The 25,127-nt window shown below is 40.6% G+C and overlaps 1 protein-coding gene across 15 annotated transcripts in view; it reads right to left on the bottom strand.

Annotated features, from left to right (window-relative positions):
* Window positions 1-25,127, bottom strand: part of LOC131688048 (sodium-dependent nutrient amino acid transporter 1-like) — a 68,697-nt gene that overhangs the window by 24,818 nt on the left and 18,752 nt on the right. For 2 of the 15 annotated variants that reach the window (XM_058972176.1, XM_058972185.1), the window contains exon 2: window positions 4,202-4,494. The exons of 11 other annotated variants lie outside the window; for them this stretch is intronic. The gene's annotated coding sequence lies outside the window, so the exon portion shown is untranslated. Of the gene's footprint in view, window positions 1-4,201; window positions 4,495-4,591; window positions 4,853-25,127 lie in introns of those variants that run through there. 2 more of the 15 variants (XM_058972183.1, XM_058972189.1) reach the window with 2 other exon arrangements.

The following is a 25,127-nucleotide window of genomic DNA, read 5'->3' as shown; positions in this document are numbered from 1 at the left end:
CTATTTTATGGCACACTTTTGTGAAATCCCGTCAGAAAACAAAAATACTTGCTTGTTCACTTCCCCTACTTATTGTTAAAACTTTAAAGATCGACGGTTCAGTAGTGCTAACGCATTGAGTCGTGTAAAATAAACCTTTAGAAAAAAGTCCAAATTCGCCGTCCATTTCTTACTTCGTATAGATCCTCCAAAAATGTCATATCGGTTTTCCGGTCATCAATTTAACAATGTTCGATCCCAATGAAATCTCCTCTCTCCGTCACACAAATGATACCTTATCTTTTACACTACCACCACGCTTGCTTGCCGTGATTCCGTTCATTATCGTTTGATGATGCGACAAAAGCTGCAACAGCCATGTTGGTCCATGCGGGTTCGCGGTAACGCAAGCTGTTTACGCCATCAATCCGTTGTTCGATATACGTGCGCTGTGACGCCCGGCGCACGGTGGGACGGAATCAAAAAAAGCCGGACATTGATATTTGCGACGAAACTATTGGTTATGGTACTTTGATGTCTTCGGAAAGGTTTCTTCAGTTTTTAAGTAGTTTAATATAATGTTGGAAAATTTTTATTTAAGGGGGTATATACGAAGATAAAAAAAATAACTTTGCAAGTTGTTGCCAAAATTGATAACCATGTATGGAAAGTTTGTAGGCAAAATGATTTTATGAAACTTTGTTGAAGTAGCGAAACGGCTGTCTGTTAAGCGAAAAAAGTTATTGGGTGAAATTGAAGTACATGTCGGAATACCCCCTTAAAAAGCGTTTTTTCATTGTAACTTTTTTATTTGATTTTTTACAGTTTCTCGATGTTCTAGAAAGTTGTTGATGCTTTCAAAACACACCTTTTTGCGGAATACACCAACTCGCTATCTCTTCTTTTTTAGGGTGTATGTCTGTTTTTTTGGTTTTTCTGGGCTAACTTTAAGGGGCTATGGTTTGTAGAGTAGCAGGTAGTAGCAGCTAAATTTATTTTTTTGGTGTTCAGCAAGAAATACCCTATTGATACATATATAATTCATAGCGGGATCTAATAGGATCCTTGGAATAATGCGGGGTAAAATAGACTAGCGTTTCAATAAATTATTGGTATTATGAAGCATGAAAAATAAACTATTATGCGAAATAAATAAACATTTAAAATATTATAGTTCATTCCATATATTCCGACATTCAAAGTTATTTTTTTTTGTTTTTAAGATGCTCATAACTCATCAGTATCCTGCCAATTATCTTCTTCGTCATTGGATGAACAAGGTATTTCGTTGCTTAGAATACTCGGTCATTTTATTACCTTATTCGTCCAATGACGAAGAAGATAATTGGCAGGATACTGATGAGTTATGAGCATCTTAATAACAAAAAAAATAACTTTGAATGTCGGAATATATGGAATGAACTATAATATTTTAAATGTTTATTAATTTCGCATAATAGTTTATTTTTCATGCTTCATAATACCAATAATTTATTGAAACGCTAGTCTATTTTACCCCGCATTATTCCAAGGATCCTATTAGATCCCGCTATGAATTATATATGTATCAATAGGGTATTTCTTGCTGAACACCAAAAAAATAAATTTAGCTGCTACTACCTGCTACTCTACAAACCATAGCCCCTTAAAGTTAGCCCAGAAAAACCAAAAAAACAGACATACACCCTAAAAAAGAAGAGATAGCGAGTTGGTGCACTGAAAACCATTCGATGAAGAAAATAACAAAACAAATTCTTGTTTTCCTAATTAGTTGATTTTAACAGAAAAATGAAAAACGTAACTAAATTTTCTCTTAATTTTGCGAGATTCTCAAATAATAGTTATTGAAAATTATTATTGATTTTGATTCAAGACGCACATCATACGAAATGACAGCAAAGTAGCCAAGATGCACACCTTACTGGAATACATCAAGGTAGCGACAGTATATTCATACACGCTGGGCATAACGGTTATGCAGGTAGGTACTTGTCTCAGCTTGGAAAGCTTGTTTTAGCCCGGACGCAACTACCTGAACCAGTGCACAAAAATCAGAAATTCAACTGACCTCATTTTGGTTTTGCCTAGTTTTTCTTTAAAAATATTTCAATACAGGAATGATTTTGATTGACATTTTTTTCAATACATGTATACTGAAAGTTGAAAGTATTGTCGAAGATTGTCAAAATCATTCTATTTCGGATTTAGTCGATTATATAGTAAAATTCCAATTATTAACAAATGTAATATGTAATATAATAATTATTTTTCATCTTTTGAGATTCCAAACTAGATCTGGAATAAGTATGAAGTTTTTTTTGTAGTGCTGGCTGACTAAATAGAAAAGAAATAAAAATTATTCCTTTCATCTAAAATTGAAATCATCAATCAATTACCAACAATCCTTAAATAGCTTTGGTTATTTCGTCGCATTTAAGAGTGCAGTTTATAAAAAGATAACATTATGAGAAACATAACTCTATATTATATTTACGTGTGGATTACTGGCATACGGAGTATTTCAACAATTTAATTCCATACCTTCATCCGTCGGTCGGTGAAACAAAATGTTTGAAATATCGTATGTTGTATTTTACGACGAAGCAGTTTAATTCAACAATGAGATTAGTTGAATTCTAATCGTTTGTGTCTTGGCTGAAAAGATAGTGTAACGGCATATGCAATTGTATTTGAACTAAAACAAGCGTTACAAGCTGAGACAAGCTTTTCAAGCTTTAGCTCAGGTAGGCTTTTTAAGTTTTGTGCTAGGCTGAAACGTTCATGTCCAGACTGAAACTGACAGCTTCAAACCAACAACGTTGGATTATTGTTTTCAACAAAAATTTAGTTCGCCCAAATATTAACTAGACGAAACCAAAAACTCAACTAATGTTTTAGTTGAAATTGTGATGAATCGGTTTTCCGTGTGTATTCCGCAAAAAGGTGTGTTTTGAAAGCTTCAACAACTTTCTAGAACATCGAGAAACTGTAAAAAATCAAATAAAAAAGTTACAATGAAAAAACGCTTTTTAAGGGGGTATTCCGACATGTACTTCAATTTCACCCAATAACTTTTTTCGCTTAACAGATAGCCGTTTCGCTACTTCAACAAAGTTTCATAAAATCATTTTGCCTACAAACTTTCCATACATGGCTATCAATTTTGGCAACAACTTGCAAAGTTATTTTTTTTATCTTCGTATATACCCCCTTAAATAAAAATTTTCCAACATTATATTAAACTACTTAAAAAATGAAGAAACCTTTCCAAAGACATCAAAGTGCCGTAACCAATAGTTTCGTCGCAAATATCAATGTCCGGCTTTTTTTGATTCCGTCCCACTGTGCGGCGTGGGATACCTTAATTACAAATGAAGGGTCATTTTTTCTCGGCGACATGTTGTTTTTTCGACCAAAAACGAGGTCAAGAACACTTTTTATTTCATGTTGTCTTAAACCAATGCTATGGAAATAGTACCCACCTTTTTAGCTTGGAAAAACGCGAACAATCTGTGTCTTACGACAATTTCATTGCTGGTTAGCTCGGTCAGATAGGTCACCCGGCGTAATTTTTTTTTTTAAATAAGCTGGCCAAAAACTTCAAATGTCAATATTACGGACCATTTTTGTTTCGCCAAACCCATCTGGAATTCTTTAAATCTAACAACAATGCGAAATACTACCAAAAAATGGGTCTTTTATCGAAATTGTTATTTAACCTTCCGGCAGTCGCGCTAGTGCACTGAGTGCCTGTTGCTCTGAACATCTAGCAAAATCGTCTTAGGGCACCAGGGGCTGCTCGTTCAGAGCGCCATAAGCGCGACTTCCGGAGGGTTAACCTAATGTAAGTGGCTAGCTTGAAATTTTTTGACCCACATGCATTATTTTGGAACATTGTATTTACCTACAACTCTCGTTTGTTTTGTGTAAACGGCCAATAATCATACTGTCAAAATTCTTTTCGAGAGATCATTCCAGAAAACCGTAAGTCGCCGATAACGGTTGTTAACATTTAATGAAAAAGAAAAGTTTTCTCTTTCGTCTAATTGTCCGGAATTTCCCCTCAAAATGAATTTTGACAGTATGCTTATTGGCCCTTTTCAAAAAACACATGAGAAATGATGCATTATGAAAACAGTACTTTTAAATAATTAACTTCCTCCAAATAATTTATTCTAAATCATGTTTATTCACAGATATCTGCAACAAGTGATACATTTACCTTGTTGTTGCTTCATGAAGAACAGATTTCTAATTGCACTCGTTCACTTCAACATGCTACAACTACTGTATGGAGTCTGCATGTTTCACCAATCTAACGTCCTGGAAATTCCACAATATAATACCACTGTAGCTCAAATTAGAAAATTTCTTGGCTTGTTTCAGACATACAAGAGCATTGTCGATATAACTTTTAACAGCTTTAAATGAACAATTGATCGTACTTTTCACTTTTCATTCATTTACATATCGTGTGTTATTTTGCGCCAATCGCATTTCAGTAACGCTCAGTCTCTATTCGAAAGTTCGAAATGGAAAAATATCGTTAAATATCCACTGGAACCATATAACGGACAAACGACGATATTGCTTATATTGAGAACCAACTTACAACTAGTACAGTCGTGAGATATGTATTTGCCCTTCTACTTGACATTAATAGTGCATCCACTGAGACCAACACATCTACCCCAGGTGATCACCGAACAACATGGCATCGCACTCACGACATCCGCAAGACTGACTGATGGAACATGCGGTTTTGTAACGTCACACACTGACCTAACTGCTACCTGTGTGAACATTTGTACTCGAATTACATTGAGACATATTTAACCGCTAATGGAGATCCAACTCTTAAGAGAGAAACAAAAACGAGTCTCTATTCACAGAGTGATTTCTTGTCACTGCACATTGTAAGGAAGGAATCCATAGAAAAGTTTGATGCCAAGTCTTGAGATCGGATGTAAAGGTTAGTTGTACGTGTAGACTGATATATTACTTGAATGATAAGCGATTGGTATTATTGGTATTATTCCTTTCAATCAAACAATAAGATGGGACTTGTACTGCCATTGACCTACAATTAGTAAATCACTGAGCTATAGAAAATGTTGTATTGATTCGTTACTCTACGACTGTACGTGATGGAATGCTACCGTTACGCTCACACCATTTGAAAATGTCTGCTACTGGCGTTGTTATGATTCATGCGTCAAAATTACTGTCTCAACATCACCCAAGCGTGGAAGGACAGAAGATGCTGTAATTGATATGACTAAGAGTGAATGCGATACATTACAGATATTTGATCCTATCGGCCAAGGGGAGGCATCTAATTCGAGTAAAGCAAGAAAAGTTTATATTGAAATTCCACCCATTCTTTACTATTTAGAAATTTAACTTCTAATTGTGCAGGCGTAGGGCATTGGCCTCATATGTCATCATAAATTCTTGCCCCGGTCAGGAAGGATCCTTAATATCACCAGAAACGCAGCACAAGCTCGGTCTTTTTATACAGTCTGTTTACACGGCACGTAACGTTAGTAGAAAAGGTGCTATTTTTTCTTGCTTTAAATTTACTAAAACTGGTGGTTACTATTTGAAATTATTTTGAAGCCAATGGGAAGTTAAAAACATTCGCAATACGAATATGATTCATTGGACACGATCCGGAAACATTGTAACAGGGGTGAGACATTTAGGTTTATCTCAGCTTCCAATTTAGCAGTTTTTAATCTCTATAGATGAGTTAAGGGAAGATTGCGGCTTCCCAGCACATCGAGAGCATGAACGGTCAGGTAAAGCTATGGAGGGTATATGTCCTCCCGAAGCTACTCGAGATACTGCACACACTGAGTTTGATCCACCATTGCAGCCTGTCAAGAGACGTAATCAGGTCGATTCCGTCATCGACACCCACCCGTCTACCACAAAACTTGAAGGATACAACAACGACCTTTTCCGATCAGATAACAATGCTCTAAACAAGTCAGACCAACTCGAAGGACATGAAACGTTGAAAACCCACCCCAATTTCAGGCGTTTGCTTCCACTACAACTCGACCTAACACCGTTCAACCGTCAGTAGAAAACTTGCAGGGACTATCAATCTACTATCAGAACGTGAGAGGGCTACACACAAAAATTGATGAGCTGTTCGTCGCTGCTTCGGATGTTGATCATGATGTTATTGTTCTGTCCGAAACGTGGCTGAATGATCAAATCAACTCGCTCCAATTATTTAGCTCAAGGTACCCGGTATATCGTAATGATCGCGATCCTAATAGTGCAGGGAAGAAACGTGGTGGTGGTGTGCTCATCGCAGTCTCCAACCGACTCTCATCCAAACACAACAATGACACTCGCAATCTCGAACTACTCAGGGTAAATATTCGTGGCTAATCTTTATGTAGGTGTTGTATATATTCCCTGCGATTCCGCAGGTGATGTAGAAATTATTCAGAAGCACATAGACTCCGCACTTGACATCGCAACTTCTATTGAACCCAACACGGCACATCTACTATTTGGTGATTAAAACCAACCTGGACTTCTTTGGAAGAGCACCCCCTCCGGGTACACCTTCCCAGACCCTTCTGAATCAACCTTTTCGAGGGCGAATACTATCTTACTGGACGAAATGTCTGTACTGAACATGCGACAAATGTCTACAGTCATCAGTCTGTTCTCAACCACCAAAGGCATCAGTTACAATACCAGTGTGCTCTCTGCTGCTATCCAAGCCAGCGTAAGCAGTTGCTTTTTTCTTGTGTGCTTTGTCTGAAGAACAAAGGGAACAGTTACTATTATTCTATCAAGATGACTGAGTTTCGACAACAAAATGTGATTCTTCGGGCTAACACGGTGGCCATTGACTTCTGGTCTTTCTGCATACGACCGAGTATTGGTGATGAGGAACATTTGCTGAAGGAGAAAATGCAGCTTCGGTTTTCAAACGTAAGTTTCTTCCAGTTGGAGCACGTCAAACACGCGGTGCTGATAACGTTCAACAAATTCGCCCAGGCAAAAAGATTCATTTCGCAAAACAACTTGAAACACGTTCTGGATTGTGACACCGCAAAAATCAAGATCCCTGTGTATATGGATAACGGAAACGTGGAAGTTAAATGACATGATTTGGCACCACGTACTTGCAAAGTGGCCATTAAAAGATTCATGTCGTATTTCGGAGAAGTGGAATCCATTACGGAGGATACGTGGAGGAACTACTTTCCAGGTATTTCAAATGGTGTTTTTGTGGTGAGAATGCGGGTAGACCAACCCATTCCCTCCTACCTTACCCTGTAGTACACAACAGAAGGGGGTGATACCATTATACAGCGAACTCTATGTACATATAAGGACAGCCCTGCCCAGAAACCGCTAAGAAAAGCTCATCTACAGAAAGAAATACCAACACTCAATCTCCAATATCATTCCCTGAGGCACAAACGGTTGCCAAATTTGTGGATGCTGTTCAAGCAATAATGACAACTGCGAAAGCCGCGTCAAGGCAGTAACCCCGATGATGACCTGGACATGTGCGAAGACGACAGAGATACAAATGACCCCCATGATATAGTTGACGTGGATGCAAATATTTCCCCGACACGAAAACGGATCTCCGTGCAATGGCAAGTCGCGCGTACAGGATCGATCTTAATATTAATTGTTTATTATTTTTATTGTTTACATCATGTAAATATATAAAAGACCCACGGCTCCGTGAAGCTAACGCATTGAGCCGTTCCAAATAAACGAATTAAAAAAAATGTCTACAGTGAATAATAGGCGAAATCAAATCCTGGACCTCCAAAATAATAAATGAAGAAGCTTCAATGAACTGTGCCGTTTCAGAGGCACTTGAGCCTTTAGTTTCTATAGACGCACATCATGCTCCACTTCTAGTAACGCAAATGGTTCTTTATGACTAGATGGAGGATGTCAGGGAGTTCACCTTTTCGAAGACTGACTTCTCTAGACTTCATAACTCACTACAAACAATCGACTGGGAGACTTTCTTGAATTTCGCGATCGATGTAGATGCTGCCGTATAAAAACTTTCACTGGTGCTAAAACAGCTTTTCAGTATACATGCGCCTGCACCTCATCTCCGAAAAAAACCAGCATGGTCCAACAACCGTCTACGTAAACTGAAAAGATGGCGAGCAGCTGGCTTCGACATTACAATACTCGACGAAACCCCATCACAAAAAGGGAGTTCACTCTAGCCAGTAACAGCTACAAAACATATAATCGCTTTTTCTACTCAAGACACGTAGCACAAACCCAATCCAACCTAAAACGAAACCCAAAACAGTTTCGGTCCTTTGTAAATGGGAAACGTAAAGAAAGTGGGCTTCCTTCTAGTGCGTTCCTCGCAAATGAAACGTCTAATACTCACAGCGGTATCTGTAACTTATTCGCAAAACATTTCTCGAGTGTGTTTAAAAATGAATCAGCTAACTCAACTCAGGTGGGCTGTGGCCTTCAGGATGTCCCTCACGATGTAATCAATTTTGGAAACATTCAATTTACTGACGAAGACATTCTGGTTGCCATAAGCAAGTTAAAGTCCTCTACATCGGTGGAGCCAGATGGGATTCCTTCCATTATACTGAAAAGATGCGCAAGCGCATTGTGTACAGCTTTACAACTAATCTTCAACCAATCACTGTCGCAATCAATGTTTCCCGTGTGTTCTAAAAAATCAGTAATGTTTCCCGTTTAAAAAAAAATCGATAAGCAAAATGTTGCAAACTATCGTGGCATAACCTCGCTCTGCACTGAATCCAAATTGTTTGAGATCTAGTAGGAAATATGCTCTTTCATGAGACCAAAACATACATATCGAAGGACCAACATGGCTTTTTTGCAGGCAGATTAACAACCACCAATCTAGCCCAATTTACATCGTACTGCAATAAAAACATCAAAGTAGACACTGTATACACTGATCTTAAAGCTGCTTATGATCGTGTAGACCACTCTCTTCTTCTGGCAAAGATCGAGCGGCTGGGTGCTCCATCAAATTCTACAGGGTGGCTTAAATCATATCTCGTAGATCGTTCTCTGTCCATGAAATTAGGAAGTAACGTGTCATATAGCTTCATCAACTTGTCTGGTGTACCTCAAGGGAGCAATCTCGGACCGTTGCTTTTTCTTTATTCCTCAATGACGTTTGCTATGTTTTACCCCCAGGGTGCAAACTTATATACGCTGATGATCTCAAACTGTTTCTCATTGTGCGGTCAATAGAGGACTGTATCGAACTTCAGCGACATCTGGATGCTTTCTGTAATTGGTGTAATCGCAATTTGTTGACCCTCAGTGTATCCAAATGCTCTATAATATCTTTCACGCGTAGAAAAATCCAATTCTCGGGAGCTACAACACCGCCGGCCAATCGCTAGATAGAGTTTCAGTTATCAGAGAATTTGGTGTACTCCTGGACTCGAAAGTGACATTCAGAAACCATTTCTATCACGTTATAGCACAGGAAAATAGAAACTTTGGTTTTATAATAAGTATCGCCAACTACCCAAGTAGCACTTGCAACATGTTATAGAAAATCAACAAAAGTTATTTGTTGCATTACAATCACAACAGAATTACAAAAAACACGACTGTTGCATGTGTGAAACACAGCTGCTGCACGTTACATCTTAGTTATTTATTTGTATTGCTAATGTTTTCTGAAACAATCGATTTTGACACATAGTATGGGTGTTTTTTGTAACATCTTTGTGACTCTACTGCACAGCTAAAACAATTTTGTTGCAAGCATCGTCGCGAAAACTAGAGATGACATTATTATTCAACTTGTCAGCAAACTTTATTTCGGATACACTTATAAAACTTTTACTCAACTTGAGTTTGTAACCTAGTAGAAATAAAAACAACCGCCATATTTATTGATAGAATGAATTGTTTCTCGATAAAAGTTGCTGACGAACAGTTGATATGTTTAGATTTTATGATCAGAACACAAAATTTTTATCATTATTATGCTTCAAATTTTTGATTACTCTCAAAAAAAGCAAATTTGAAGACAGTGCTTTGCGAACGATATATAATTCACACAATAAGTATAAAATTTATTGAGTTTATCAATCAATCAACAATGTTTTAAGGCCCTTTAAAAATATCAAAGTATTTTCAAAAATTACCCGATTCATTTTTATTGGTTATAAATTTTCACCCACATTAATACTGTTGTCATATTCGAATGTGGACATAATATTTATGCTTTGTTTGCATAATTTCATGAAACACATTAAGTTTCATTTCATTTCGATAAAGTTGTTTTTAAAGCGATCGCTAGCATTACTGCAACAATCTCTGTTGTTAGTATGATTCTTGGTAAATCATTCGTAACAAATGAACATGTTGCATATAAGCTCCACCTCTTGCGCTTTTTTAATTGCATAGCAGTTTTTTTTTTTATTCAAATCGTTTATTTGATAAGGCACGTTGCGTTAGCTTAAAGGTGCCAATTTTGTTTTGTTTTACATTTTAAATTGCTTAAAACTAGGGGATTACATATTGATTTTTTTTTAAATGAAACAAATGCGATTTTATAGCTATCTTATATATCTACACAAGGGGATAATATTATTTTCGTAAGATTAGGGGGGTCATTTAGTTTTTGTGGCAATATGGTTTGACATTTTTATCAGTGAGATAATTGGAGCAAATAATGTTTAACTAAGGGGGACAATTTTTTACGACTAACTTAAAACTAGGAATAACTAGAGGACATGATTGAATTTTGTAAAGATTCGTAATTATAGTTATTTTTGTGGGTAGTAGAGTTGGGCATATTCAACGAGATTATATAATATAATAGTTAAAACTAGAAGAGACAAGAAGAGCTAAATGCTTCGTGATGATATTGGGGGGGGGGGGGGTAGGGGTGTTACTTCTGGGTATAAGAGTCAGGGGAGGGAGGGTAGACAAAGATGGCAGGGAGAGAAAATTATTTCAGTTTCAGGCATCGTGAGATCAACGGATGGATCACAAACTCGGGTGGCCTTCATCAGGGGAATCATGTACTGGGACGCCGGGTGGTCCTCCTCAAGATGGCAGGGGTTTTTCCAGACGATTTCGTAGTACGGCTCAGATGTGGATCGGCTACATTTCAAGTTAAGCGTGTTATGTTCGTGCCGTAGGTCCCGTGTTTGTTGGCTCATTCGATACAGATGCTTTGATACAGGTGGAAGAGGGTTCTGAGAATGATAAGGAAAATAACAAGGGGCAGTTAGACTTGTATATTGATGGTTTTTACAAAGGTGTATAAAAGGGACATATAGAGGACATCGCGGCTTGCCAGCACATCTCGAACCGGGACGTTGGTTGGTCTTCCTCGGGCCCGCAGGGTATCCATTAGCCGAGACCTAGCGGAACTATACTCGGTGCACGCCCAGACAATGTGCTCGATGTCGTGATAGCCGTCGCCACAAGCGCAGATACCACTATCCACGAGCCCAATACGCCGGAGATGTGCATCCAGCGTGTAATGGTTTGCCATGAGTCGGGACATCACACGAATGAAGTCACGACCCACATCCATCCCCTTGAACCAAGGTTTCGTCGATACCTTAGGGATTATCGAATGTAGCCACCTTCCCAGCTCTCCACTGCTCCACGAAGTTTGCCAACTTTCGAGGGTTCTCTGATGAGTAATACTGAAAAATTCGCTGAAGCAAATTGGTCTTTCGTAAACGTCTCCTTCTAAGGCACCCACCTTAGCTAAGGAGTCTGCCTTCTCATTGCCCGGAATGGAGCAATGAGAAGGGACCCATACCAAGGTAATCTGGAAAGAGTTGTCAGATAAAGCACTCAGTAGCTCCCGTATTTTCCCCAAAAAATACGAGGAGTGCTTTCCATGTTTCATCGAGCGAATAGCGTCAATGGAACTGAGGCTATCCGAAACGATGAAGTAATGGCCTGCGGGTAATGTTTCAATGACTCCAAGGGTATACTGAATGGCAGCTAGTTCTGCGGCGTAAACTGAAGCAGGGTCACTGAGTTTGTAGGAGGCGGTGAACTTTTGATTGAAAATACCGAAGCCAGTGGATCCTTCGAGGTTTGATCCGTCAGTATAAAACATCTTAGAACAGTCGACTTCTCGGAATTTATTAAAAAAAATGTTTGGAACCACTTGTGGGCGTATGTGGTCCGGAATTCCACTAATCTCGTCTTTCATGGATGTGTCGAAGAAAACAGTAGATTCAGAAGTATTTATGAAATGCACACGGTTGGGATTGTAAGAAGATGGGTTAATATTCTGAGCCATGTAGTCAAAGTACAGGGACATGAAACGGGTCTGAGAATTGAGCTCAACAAGCCTTTCGAAATTTTCAATCACGACCGGGTTCAAGATATCGCATCGAATGAGCAATCGATATGAGAGTTCCCAAAATCGATTTTTCAACGGGAGAACGCCCGACAGCACTTCGAGACTCATCGTATGGGTCGACTGCATGCACCCTAAGGCGATACGCAAACAACGATACTGAATTCTTTCGAGTTTGATGAAATGTATGTTCGCGGTGGAGCGAAAGCAGAAGCATCCGTATTCCATTACCGACAGTATCGTTGTTTGATACAACCTAATTAGGTCTCCTGGGTGGGCACCCCACCATGTTCCGGTTATTGTACGAAGAAAGTTGATCCTTTGCTGGCATTTCTGTTTCAGATACCGAATATGGCATCCCCAAGTACCTTTCGAGTCGAACCAGACCCCTAGATATTTTACTGTGAAGACCTGAGCGATAGTTTGACCCATTAATAGGAGCTGTAGTTGTGCTGGTTCACGCTTCCTTGAAAATACAACTAGCTCAGTTTTCTCCGTGGAGAATTCGATACCCAGCTTAATAGCCCATGCAGACAAATTGTCCAAGGTATTCTGTAATGGTCCTTGTAGATCGACAGCTTTGGGTCCCGTAACAGACACCACGCCATCGTCTGCAAGTTGCCTTAACGTGCAGGAATTGTCAAGACATTCATCAATGTCGTTGACATAGAAATTGTATAAAAGGGGGCTTAGACATGAGCCCTGGGGAAGGCCCATGTAGCTAAATCGTGATGTCGATAAGTCACCATGCGAAAAATGCATGTGCTTTTCCGACAACAAGTTTAGTAAAAAGTTGTTTAAAGTCGCTGAAAGACCATGCTGGTGCAGCTTCTCTGAAAGAATGTTGATCGAAACTGAATCAAAAGCCCCCTTAATATCTAGGAACACTGATGCCATCTGCTCTTTGCTAGCATAGGCCATTTGAATTTCAGTTGAGAGCAACGCAAGACAATCGTTCGTCCCTTTGCCCTTGCGAAAACCAAATTGTGTATCTGACAGTAAGCCATTTGCTTCGACCCAATTGTCGAGGCGGGATAGGATCATTTTCTCGAACAACTTCCGGATACAGGATAGCATTGCGATCGGACGGTACGAATTGTGGTCGGAGGCTGGTTTTCCTGGTTTTTGGATGGCGATGACCTTCACTTGTCTCCAATCGAGTGGGACAATGTTAGCCTCGAGAAACTTATTAAATAAGTTCAACAAGCGTCTCTTGGCAGAGTCAGGCAGATTCTTCAACAAGTTGAATTTGATTCTGTCTGGCCCCGGAGCTTTATTGTTACACGACAAGAGAGCAAGTGAGAACTCCATCATCGAAAAAGGTGTTTCGTTCGCGCTATCGTGAGGAGACGCGGCGCGGTAAATCTTCTGTGCCGGGGCGGAATCCGGACAAACCTTCTTGGCGAAATCGAATATCCAACGGTTTGAATATTCCACGCTCTCATTAGTACTGTTTCGATTTCGCATACGTCGGGCTGTTCCCCAAAGAGTGCTCATCGATGTTTCTCTCGTTAATCCGTCGACGAACCGGCGCCAATAACCGCGTTTTTTGGCTTTCATCAAACTCTTCATTCGCTTGTCTAACGTCGCGTACTGTCGAAAACTAGCGGGTAACCCGTCGTTCCGGAAGGTCTTAAACGCGGCGGCCTTCTCTGCGTACACGTCTGAGCACTCTTTATCCCACCAGGGATTGGGAGAACGTTTTTGTATGTTCGCGCCGGGTACTGGCCTAGTCTGAGCTTGATTCGCGCTGTCGAGAATCAAGCCAGCCAAAAAGCTGTACTCTTCCTCCGGAGGAAGTTCTTGGGTAGATTCGATGTTGTCGGATATCGCGGCAGCATAGCTCTTCCAATCGATATTTCGTGTGAGGTCATACGAAATATTGATTGATTTCAATGGCCTTGAACCGTTATTGATTGAGACTACAATCGGCAGATGGTCGCTGCCGTGGGGATCAGGAATTACCTTCCACGTGCAATTTAACCGCAGCGATGTTGAGCAAAGGGACAAGTCTAAGGCGCTCGGGCGCGCTGGAGGAGCAGGAATCCGTGTCATTTCACCCGTGTTTAAAATTGTCAAATTGAAGTTATCGCAAAGATCCTGAATTAAAGAAGACCGGTTATCATCATAGAGGCAACCCCATGCTGTACCGTGAGAGTTAAAGTCTCCTAAAACTAGTCGCGGTGCTGGCAGGGATTCTAAGATGTCTTGTAGCCGTCGGTGCCCAACCGCGGTGTTGGGGGGAATATATATGGAAGCTATGCAAAGGCTTTTGCCTTTGGTTGTTACTTGACAAGCGACAACTTCAATACCTGTTATCGAGGGAAGGTTAATTCTGTAGAAGGAATAGCACTTTTTGATCCCCAAAAGCACTCCTCCATAGGGGGTGTCTCGATCCAGGCGAATAATATTAAAGTCGTGGAAGTTGAGATCGATGTCGGAAGTTAACCAAGTTTCACATAATGCAAATGCATCGCAACTCACATTATTTATTAAAATTTTGAAGGAATCGATTTTCGGGATGATACTTCTGCAATTCCACTGTAGAACAGTGATCAAATCCGTGACCTCGTTCGATGAGTTAGCCATCGAAGGATACAATCGCTGAGAGGAGGGGCCATTTAGCAGTCAACTGCTTCAAAAATGTTCTCACTGTAGGGAGAAAAGCTAACATAAGACTTTTAATAGGATCAGTAATATTGAAAGTTTTTATTATCCAGTCCACTATGTCTGAGAGTTTTATAATTCCAGTGCTGTGATTACTCTCGAACTGAAACAAAGGAACACTTGGGATTTTTGATGTTCCTGGAAGTGCTGGGAACTCCTTCTCTGAGCTTAATCCTCCGAGACCAGGAGCTAATTGCTTCGGTTTGGTTGCAACACTTCCAATAGATGTGACTTTCGGAGCCCCCTCAAGGGACACCTTCTGGCCTTTACAAGGAACTTTACGAGAGGAAATGTTCCTCCTCTTCCTATAAATTCTAGGCACCCTAGTAGATGTTCCCTCTTGTGGGTTACCAGCCTCGCCCTCGTCAGGAGGCAAGTGAGTATAGATGTTTGCTGAGGATGGTGGCGTAGCATTCTTTAACATTTCTGCGAAAGAATGTTTGGATCGTCCCGCAAGGGAACGTTTCAGTTTATCCCCGCGTAGTTTGTACGCGGGACATGCCGAGATATCATGCAGACTCTCCGCACAGTAAGGACACTTTTCGGCTTGCCTACTGCACGAATCATCTAGATGATTCTCCCCGCATTTTCCACAGCGGGCCTTATTGCTACAATGGGTGGTTGTGTGACCCAGTTGTTTACACTTTGTGCAATTCATGACCCGCGGCACAAACAGACGCACAGGCAGACGAACCTTGTGCAAGAGGACGAAATTTGGCAAAGCGGTACCAGCGAAGGTCACCCGATAAGAGTTTGATTGGGGGTACGTTTTTGAACCATCCCCCGCAACTACTACTGAGTGCAAACGTTTGCACTCAAGTATTTTAACTGGCTGAAGTAAGCGGTCTCTGAATCGGCCAACCCCGTACTTCAGCAGATCCTCGCACGTCAAACTCTCATCGGTTACGACGCCTTCGGATTGTACTCTTACAGCCGGAATATACACGTTATAATCCCGCGTAAAGTGCTCACAGCAAGCAATATCGTTTGCCTGCTTTGAGTTGGCTAGCAACACCCTTATCTTGTCCGAGCGGACCTTTGAAATTTCGGTCACAGCCGAGAACCGTTCCGTCAGGTCTCTAGAAATCTGAAGAAGATTCAGTGATTTAGTCTTGGGCCGAAAGAAGACCACAAATGGACCAGTTGAGAGTTCTGGATAGCATTTGGGCCGGGGGGGAGCCTTAGAAGTTGAACCCGATTCAACTTCCATTTGACCATCCGGAGAGGGAACCATAGAAAACGTCAACGCACGGGGTCAGCGCCCGCGCAGACGGAAGAAAGCAATAAATGTGTTACAAAAGACAAAAACCACTTAGCTTTAAACTGGTGTCCAACGACGAACCGATCCAGCTTATACAGCTGGCTATTGTTTAATCCTCACACGCGAACAAAAGACTGAGGACCGAACCGAACTGGCAAAATAACCTTGAATGCGGATTAAAACTATTCTTTATCGCCTCACACAGCACTACGGACTAGAAAAAACAACCTCTGACTCGATGGAGAGCTCGAAAACGAATGGATTGCATAGCAGTTGAATAACGCTTGCTGGAACGAATATTTTCACAAGTTAATGTTTGACATTGGTGTTGTAAAAACAGCTTATCAACATACCGTGTTGCTTGGGTAGTTTACTGATCCATATTGTCTGCGGGCATTGTATTTTTCACTTGTTCGGTCTGTCCTGGAAGTTTCCACAGCCATTTGGTGTCCCTTTACGAGCATTTGGACTAACAGAATTGAAGCAGTACAAGCAAGATTCCTCCGCTTTGTTCTTAGAACTTTACCGTGACGTAACCCAACAGAGCTACCACCATACATCGATCGCTGTCGTCTGCTCGATATGGAACTCTGACAAAAACGCGAAGTCACAGACCGAGAGATAGCGGTTGTCATAGGAGATTGCCAGGGCCCTATATTAACTTCTACGTCAGTAATACCTCAAGGAAGCGACTTGGGACCGTTGATGTTTCAATAATGTACATCTAATTCTGAAGACTCCCCGATTGTCCTTCGCGGATGATCTCAAGATTTTTCGCATAATTCGTACAATTGAAGATTGCAGATTTCTCCAACAGCAGGTTCAAGCCTTTGCTGACTGGTGTACCATGAACCGCATGTATGTAAACCCGAAGAAGTGTTCGGTAATATCATTTTCACGGAAAAAGGATTCGATCTATTTTAAGTACCGTCTTCTAGAAACCGAAATCGAACGCGTCAGTCACGTGAAGGACCTGGGAATGCTTCTGGATTCTCAACTTACGTTTAAACAACACGTCTCCTATGCAGTCGGTCTTCTCGAGCGCTAGGATGCATCTTCAGGATAGCCAAAAATTTTACTGATGTTTATTGTCTTAAATCGCTGTACTGCGCTTTATCCCGATCAATCCTAGAATATTGCCCTGAAGTGTGGAGCCCAAACTACAATAACCGCGTTGAGAGAATTGAAAGTCGCTTTTTACGTTTCGCGCTCCGTAGATTGCCATGGAGAGATCCTGTCCGATTACCTAGCTATGAAAACCGGTGTCAGCTGATTCAACTGGAACCCCTTTATGTTCGAAGGAATACAGCAAGAGCTTTGTTCATCGCCGACACTTTGCAAGGTCATATCGATGCCCCAGCTATATTGGAACAAATTAATATAAACGTCGCACCACGAACATTACGCAACAAGATTATGCTTCGATTACCGTTCAGACGCACTAATTATAGTATGCATGAAGCCATCATTGGTCTACAAAAGATTTTCAACCAGGTTGCTTAAGCTTTCGATTTCAACGTGTCTAGACAAACTCTGCCTCAGCGATTTCCTAGACTTTTTAATCATTTTTTTAACCACATTTGACACATTTGAGTATCCAGTGCAGGACCAGCCAACATGCTCGATGCCATGATAACCATTGCCACATGCGCAGAGGAAATTCTCCTGGAATCCAATACACTAAAAATGCACATGATATTGACCTTTCGTAGAGGTGGAGGCTAAAATAACTTATTGTTCTTAGCACTGAAAATCGCTTATTCTTTTTACCGACTGACGTCAGGCAGAAGAGCTAGATGCGCTTGTCGTGAAACATCCAATTATGTGGAAGTTGGTATTTTGAGATAAGAGTAGCTAATGTTTTTGACATTCCCCTTTAAATCAGGTAAGTTCCAGATTTAAAAAAAAAACCGCTCTATGTTAGATTGGCGAAAACTTTGGTCTTTCGTAGATGTCACCATCTAACGTGCCTACTTCAGCTTCCGTTTTGCTATGTATTGAAATATAGCACACTCTCGGCAGGGATTTTTTTTTTTTACTTTACCGGTCGTAGCACAAGTAGTAGTCAAAAATAACAACCAGTTTCGATAATGAGTATGTGTCACCTACTATTATGCAACCCACCGCTATTATAATGGCACGTGCTTTATGATTCGAAAAATGCTACTTTTCAGCGTGGATAAAAATAACCATTTCAATCCGAATTTGTTCGTTCCCTTCTATTAATAATCAATGAAAGGGAACGAATTCGGATAGCCATAATACAATTATTTATCCTTTCGTACTAGCACTGACAATGTTGGAACATGCAGGGTTGTGTTGAACGATTAAGTAAGATATCGCAAGCAGATCGGATGAGTTTATTCACTCTGTGTCTGGGGCTTATCATGTTTACTTGCACAGATTTGTGTATATATGTAGGACAGCTTACATCGTCAGCTGGTTGCAGTTTTTGTATCCGTGCTGGAAGGTGGGGACAGTATTGTAAGTAGAAAAAACTGGAATTATCTGCATACTGCACCAGATGCTGTCACGTCCGATATTATACTGGGGCCATGAGAATTGCGATTTGATCGATAACCTTCCGACACGTGCATATTCGTCACGTCTACAACGGGGGTGTACATTGGCAGATTTCTCTGAATATCATATTGATCAAGTTGGTCGAAGATGGTTTCCATTGATCTGTAGGGGAGACCGGGGCTGGTTGGCCGAGTTTTGCTTTCGGAAGTTCCGTATTCATTCGGGTTAGACTTTTTGAAAACCGGTTTGCGCTGTCATGAAGATACAACCCTTGAGCACATATGTAATTTTTTTCATTCATGAAAAAAAAATCAGAGAAAAAGTTATTAGCAAACAAATGCGGAAAGAAAAATCGGCCAACCAATCCCAGGGCTGGGGTAGGTTGGCCGAGTTTAGTAAAATAAGTTAAACACGTCAAATGTATCAGTGGAAAACTTTTCATCAAAAAAATATCGTTTTTTCGTATATAGGTAAGGAAAGTAAAATCCACTCTTCACTTCTTAGTCTTTTTAACCTTTTTGGCCTTAGTTTTGGCAGCTTTAGGGAACTTTTTTCCAGCTCTCGCTGATTTTTTTCCTCCGCCAGCGTACGCTTGCGTTTGATTTTATTTTTCTGCTCCTCCAATACTGCTTTTATCGGGGATTTGGTCAAAATTTGAGACAATCGGCGTTTACGACCTTGCCACTTCTTCGAATCAGATCGTGCACTCTTCAGAGAGGCTTGCATCTGCAGCAGATTCTATGCTAATGGGCGAGTTTTGTTCGGGGTTGGGTCGATCTGTGACAAATCCTGCCAGAAACTCCTCAGGAGGAAAAATTTCAGGCTTGAAGCGGCACACGCCAGAGACTCTGAAACCTGCTTGGCATTTAATTAATAAAATATCTGATTCAACTTCTTTAATAAACAATTTCCGACTTTTAATGATTCTAATCTGTTATTTGTATTAGGTAATAATTTTAAATTATTTTTATTACTTATTTCTCGTGTATATTTTTCCTTATAATCATCAATATTAGCATAATATCAAATTTTGCTTTGAAAAAGGCTGGCATTTCACAAATATCAAAGAGCACATTACTCTGCACTAATTTTACAACTCGGCCAACCAGCCCCGCACAGAACTCGGTCAACCTACCCCAATGTACATTTTCGAGAACAATCACGATTGACACAAACAAATATAAGGTTACACTGATAACCGTTATACCATTTTGTTGGGTTTTGAATACCCTTTCCAGCAGTACAAAGTTATTGGAAATCGGATGTAAATTGATTCGAGTTACACATATTATTATTCAGGAACAGAAATTTACTCACCAGTGCCGAAAAAAGAACAAACGTGTTCCAGTACAAACGACACCACCAAAACACCGTCGGTACATTGATGACCGAATACCCCACCAAAATCACTATAGATGACGCTACTGCGCATAATAGCCTTTCCATAAAAGGCACTCAGCCAACCTGCCGCTTCGGCCAACCAGCCCCGGTCACCCCTACATATGTACTATTGTCGTTGAGAGTGCAGAATATGATTTTGGCGTCAGATTCATAACATTCAAAATGGTCGACAATTTTTTCTCAAAATGTAAAATACCGCGTTCTTGCAACTCCATATTCTGTGCAGTTTCCTTTAATAGATTAAGTGTCCTAAAAAGTACAAACTTGAAAAAGACTCACGGATTGGAACGAATTTTGGGGAATTCGGTTCATCTGGAGGCAATATATGATAAACTAATTTTTTTTTAGTTGAATCACTTCTCGATCCATAGGAACACACCCCGTTATGATAAATTAGCAATAAGGTTGATTTTGTTTTGACCATAACCCCTGTCCAATTTGCTCAAGAATCAACGATATGCTTCTTAAAGGAAATTGTTCAAAGAATCTAGAAAATAAAACGGCTTTTAGCGTCCGTGCTACAAATATGTCAATTCTCTCACTATATATTTTTATTTTTGGAATTTTATAATGCCTTAGTGGCTCAAGCATAAAAATATAAGAAATAGGGTAGACGTGCCCTTATTCATCTCATTAGTCAGTATGCCACACTATTTAGTGGATAACTCGACTTAGAGTGACTGGATTGCGCTTAAATAGGTATCATCATCTTTGCTACGTTCCTAAGAAGCAGTACAGTTAAAAATTTTGCCTGGAAAATGTGAAATGCTCCCGTTTTAGCGAAGCGAAAAGTCGAGTACAACGTACCCTTATTCATCCTACCATTTGAGCTAATGCTTTGAATAGAGATAGCAGATAGATTAATTTGATATAATCTGATCAACGATCCTTCTCTATCGGTTCGCGACTGCCTCTCTAAACCCACGGTTGCGTCCGATACCTTCCAGATCTTAACGCACATGGCCACCAAACCTAGCCCGCTGTGCTCCTCATCGTCTTGTACCTGCCGGATTTGAGCCGAACACAATTTTAGCAAGGTTGTTGTCCGGCATTCTAGCGACGCGCCCTACCCATCGTATCCTTCCGGCTTTGGCCACCTTCTGGATACTTGATTCACCGTAGAGCCTGGCGAGCTCGTGGTACATCCTTCGCCTCCACACACCGTTCTCCTGCACGTTGTCAAATATAGTCCCAAGTACACGGCGATCGAAGACTCCGAGTGCTTGCAGGTCCTCCACGAGCATCCAGGTTTCGTGACCGTAGGGGGTCACCGCACAGTGGCTGCAGGCTGGCCAAAACCTCAAAAATTTATTTTTGAAATATTGATATTTTATATTTTTCCTAAATTTATCATGTATTGAGTGATGTATATTCAAAATTTTATGATTATTGGATAAGAACAAGATTTTTAACATGAGTTTAAACGTAGCAAAGTCCGGACTTTTTAATGATTTTCATTTCCGAAACCACCATTGCTCTGTTCACTTCAAATGCATGTTGCTCTTTTGATTTTGATCCGATTTTAGCACAACTAGTTTCATTGTGTAGAGGAACGAAAGAACGTGGTTAGTGAATAAAATACATTTGGTAAATTTGCTTGGAACTATGACTTTTTCGTTTAAATATTTTTTAGGTGGTCAGATCAAAAATACTTTTTTCACTAATGTATTCTGTACAAATTTCGGAATCATTTCGGAAAGGTCACATAGTATACATTCTATGGGAAATAACCTCTACTTTTCGAATATCATGGTCTCGTTCTGCGCCTAGGTGCTCAAAATTTTTTAAGGAGATTTTGAAGTTTTGTTGCTGATATGGAGGCGCATGGTGTTTTGTGTAAAATAGTTAGACAATCTACAGTAAACCAACACGTTCAACAATGGTTTTTAAGTAGTGTTCTTCATTTTTTATGATATTGTTGACATTGGTGAACAGTAACGGAAAATCTATCTTGAAAACAGGATCATAGTTATCAGAAAGGTTCAACGACATTGTATGGAAAAATGCATTTAATATTTTACGACTTTTGACATCAAAAATGAGCTCAGCACCTCAAAATTAGCTTAAATTGTGATTTTCAGCCAAATTAGGTAACATTTGAGGTTTTGTCCGACTTTTGTTTGAAGACCCGCCACTGTGCACCGGTCCTATCAGCGTTCTGTACATGGTACATTTCTAGAGAAAATTTTCAATAGGACGTAAGTAACATTGAGAGCCTCTCTTTGTTTACTTTCTCTTTCGTTTATTACGACGTCATTACAACACTTTGCTCTAATTTTCCAGTACATATCGAAAGTCGACGGTTTTTACTAGAATATTATGCAAAGAGTAGAGTAGTAAATGCTGAAATGGCCGAGTAATGAACAGAAGAGAAAGACCCCAAAGAGAATCTCTCATTGTTACTTACGTCCTATTCTAAATTTTCTCTAGATTTAGTGCGTGGGTGAATTTTGATCGCATCTTTTTTTGGAACCCATAGTGGGCACGACTTCCATTGATGATGCGTCTTCGGATTTCTCGACTGTTTTTATTATCAGCCGTTAGCAGAGATCCGAGGAATATGAATTACTACACTACCTCGAGTACATCCCTGACGATCATAACACTCCTTCCTAGGCGAGATCTTTCTCGTTCGATCCCTCCTATCAGCATGTACTTTGTTTTAGACGCATTCACCACCTATCCAAAAGTTGGATAGGTGGTGAATGGAGCTGCTTCTCGTTTCAGTCGGGTATAAAACTCCACCACCGTTTCAAATGTTCTGTCAATAAGGTCCATGTCATCCGCAAAGCATACAAGCTGGCTGGCTTGTGTAAAAATCGTACTTCGGTTGTTGAACCCGCCTCTCCGCATAAAACCTTCTAGTGCTCTGTAAAAAAACAGGCACAAAAGTTCATCACCTTGTCTTAATCGCCGGCAGGATCCGAATGAACTTGAGAGTTCACCCGATATATTCACACAATTTTGCACCCCCTCCATCGTCGCTTTAATTAGCCTTGTGAGCTTCCCGGAGAAGCCGTGTTCGTTCATAATTTTCCAGAGCTCTGTGCGGTTAATGCCATCGTATGTCGCCTTAAAATCGACGTACAGGTCGTGCTTTGGGACCTGGTATTCACGGCATATCTGGAGAATTCGCTGCACGCTGATGATCAGGTCTGTTGTCGAGCGTTGTGATAAAACAGACCTGATAACTTCCTATGAATTCATTAGTAATAGGTGATATGCGTTGGAAGGTAACCTGGGATAACACTTTGTAGGCGGCATTCAGGATGGTGAGCGCTATAGCTCTCACATTCCAGCTTGTCGCCCTTCTTATAGATGGGGCAAATAACCCCTTGCTTCCACTCCTCCGGTAGCTGTTCGGATTCTCAGATTCTGACTAACAGTGTGTGCAGACAAATCGCCATCCTTTCCTGGCCCATTTCGGTGAGTTCCGCTCCAATACCATCCTTACCAGCTGCTTTATTGTTCTTGAGCTGTTGAACGGCATTTTTAACTTTTCCCAGTATTAGGGTGACCATACGTCCTGGTTTCCCAGGACATGTCCTGGTTTTGCATTGTCTGTCCTGGTGTCCTGGGAAGTCGAGGAATATGCTTGATTTGTCCTGGTTTTTCTCCTGTAAGCCTAATATATTTCGTGAGAATGCGAGTGACATATTCCGTCATATCTGAACTTTCAATTCAAAGCAAAACGCGTGACCAAATCTCAAATCACGCTGTGCACGTATGAAGGACAGACTCCTGCATGTCCTACGTTGTTATACAAGAAGACACACTACGAGAAACCATGTACACAAACCTCTAACGAAGCAATATCAACTGCAAGCATACCCATCACACAGCCCTTCACCAACATCAACTAAATCACAAACCACCGGAGTTGCAGCTCTGGCACCAACGAATACTGGAACAACAGAACGTACGCACAGCGTGAACGATCATTGTGGAGTGCCTACTACTTCCCAAACAACTGCCAGCACCACCGATATTAAAGTAAATAACAAAGAACACAGGTACGCGATCGTGACCCGTGACCCGGCCCCACCAGCAACTCAAACCAGGTAATCGTGAAAGCCCATACAACATTAACAGGGAGAAAAGCATGAACGAAAACGAGGGAAACGAACCAAACATTTCTTTCATCGCGACGTGCATGAATTGAATTTTGTTTTCTTTCAAATTCACGCAGGGATGTCAATTTTTTCAAGCTCGGACTCAAACTGATATTATTTACACCAAGCTATCCGCCAGTTTTCATATAATCGATTAAACGGAGATATTTGTGGTAACAACGGTAGGTTTTGCTGCTCTCAAGTCGAGAGATAATGGTTGTCAATGGAGATTGCCAGGCATAGCGCAGGGACTTGGGATCACTGATGTTTCTGATTTTCGTCCATGTCGTGTTTTAGTACTGAAAACTCCTCGCCGGTATTCCACAGACCATCTCAGCATTAAACGTTTGCTTATGGTGGTGTAGAAAGAACGGCCACTGTGGAATTCCGATGAAAGATTTTCTGGCAGAGCTCTTCCTCCCAGACTCCCATAACTTTTTTACTGTGCAAGCTCTGCCTGCCAGACCCCAAAACTTTTTAACTACCGAAAACAAGCGGAAAAGGCAATGTCGATTGAGAGGTAACGGGGGGAATCAGTACCCTTTCGACTGTCCTGGTTTTTTACTCGTCTGATATGGTCACCCTACCCAGTATGGGAATAGAATGATTTCCATCGTCCGCCATTCTGACGTAATATTCTTCTCCGCTGCCATGGCCTTCTGCATCCGTTTCTTCATTGTTCAAAGTAGCGTTGCTTCCACCTTTCAGTCATTTCTCGTTCATCCGTCAGAATGCTTCCATCCTTATCCCTACACGGAAACGAAAAACTACCTAAAATTGAGTTTCTTTTGACTCAATCTCGTGGTATCGTGGGGGAACTTAA

Source organism: Topomyia yanbarensis, chromosome 3 (assembly GCF_030247195.1).
Source record: "Topomyia yanbarensis strain Yona2022 chromosome 3, ASM3024719v1, whole genome shotgun sequence".
In the NCBI taxonomy this organism is placed as follows: Eukaryota; Metazoa; Arthropoda; class Insecta; order Diptera; family Culicidae; genus Topomyia; species Topomyia yanbarensis.
Note: the sequence above shows the minus strand (reverse complement) of the source record. Positions and strands in the feature narration are given on the sequence as shown.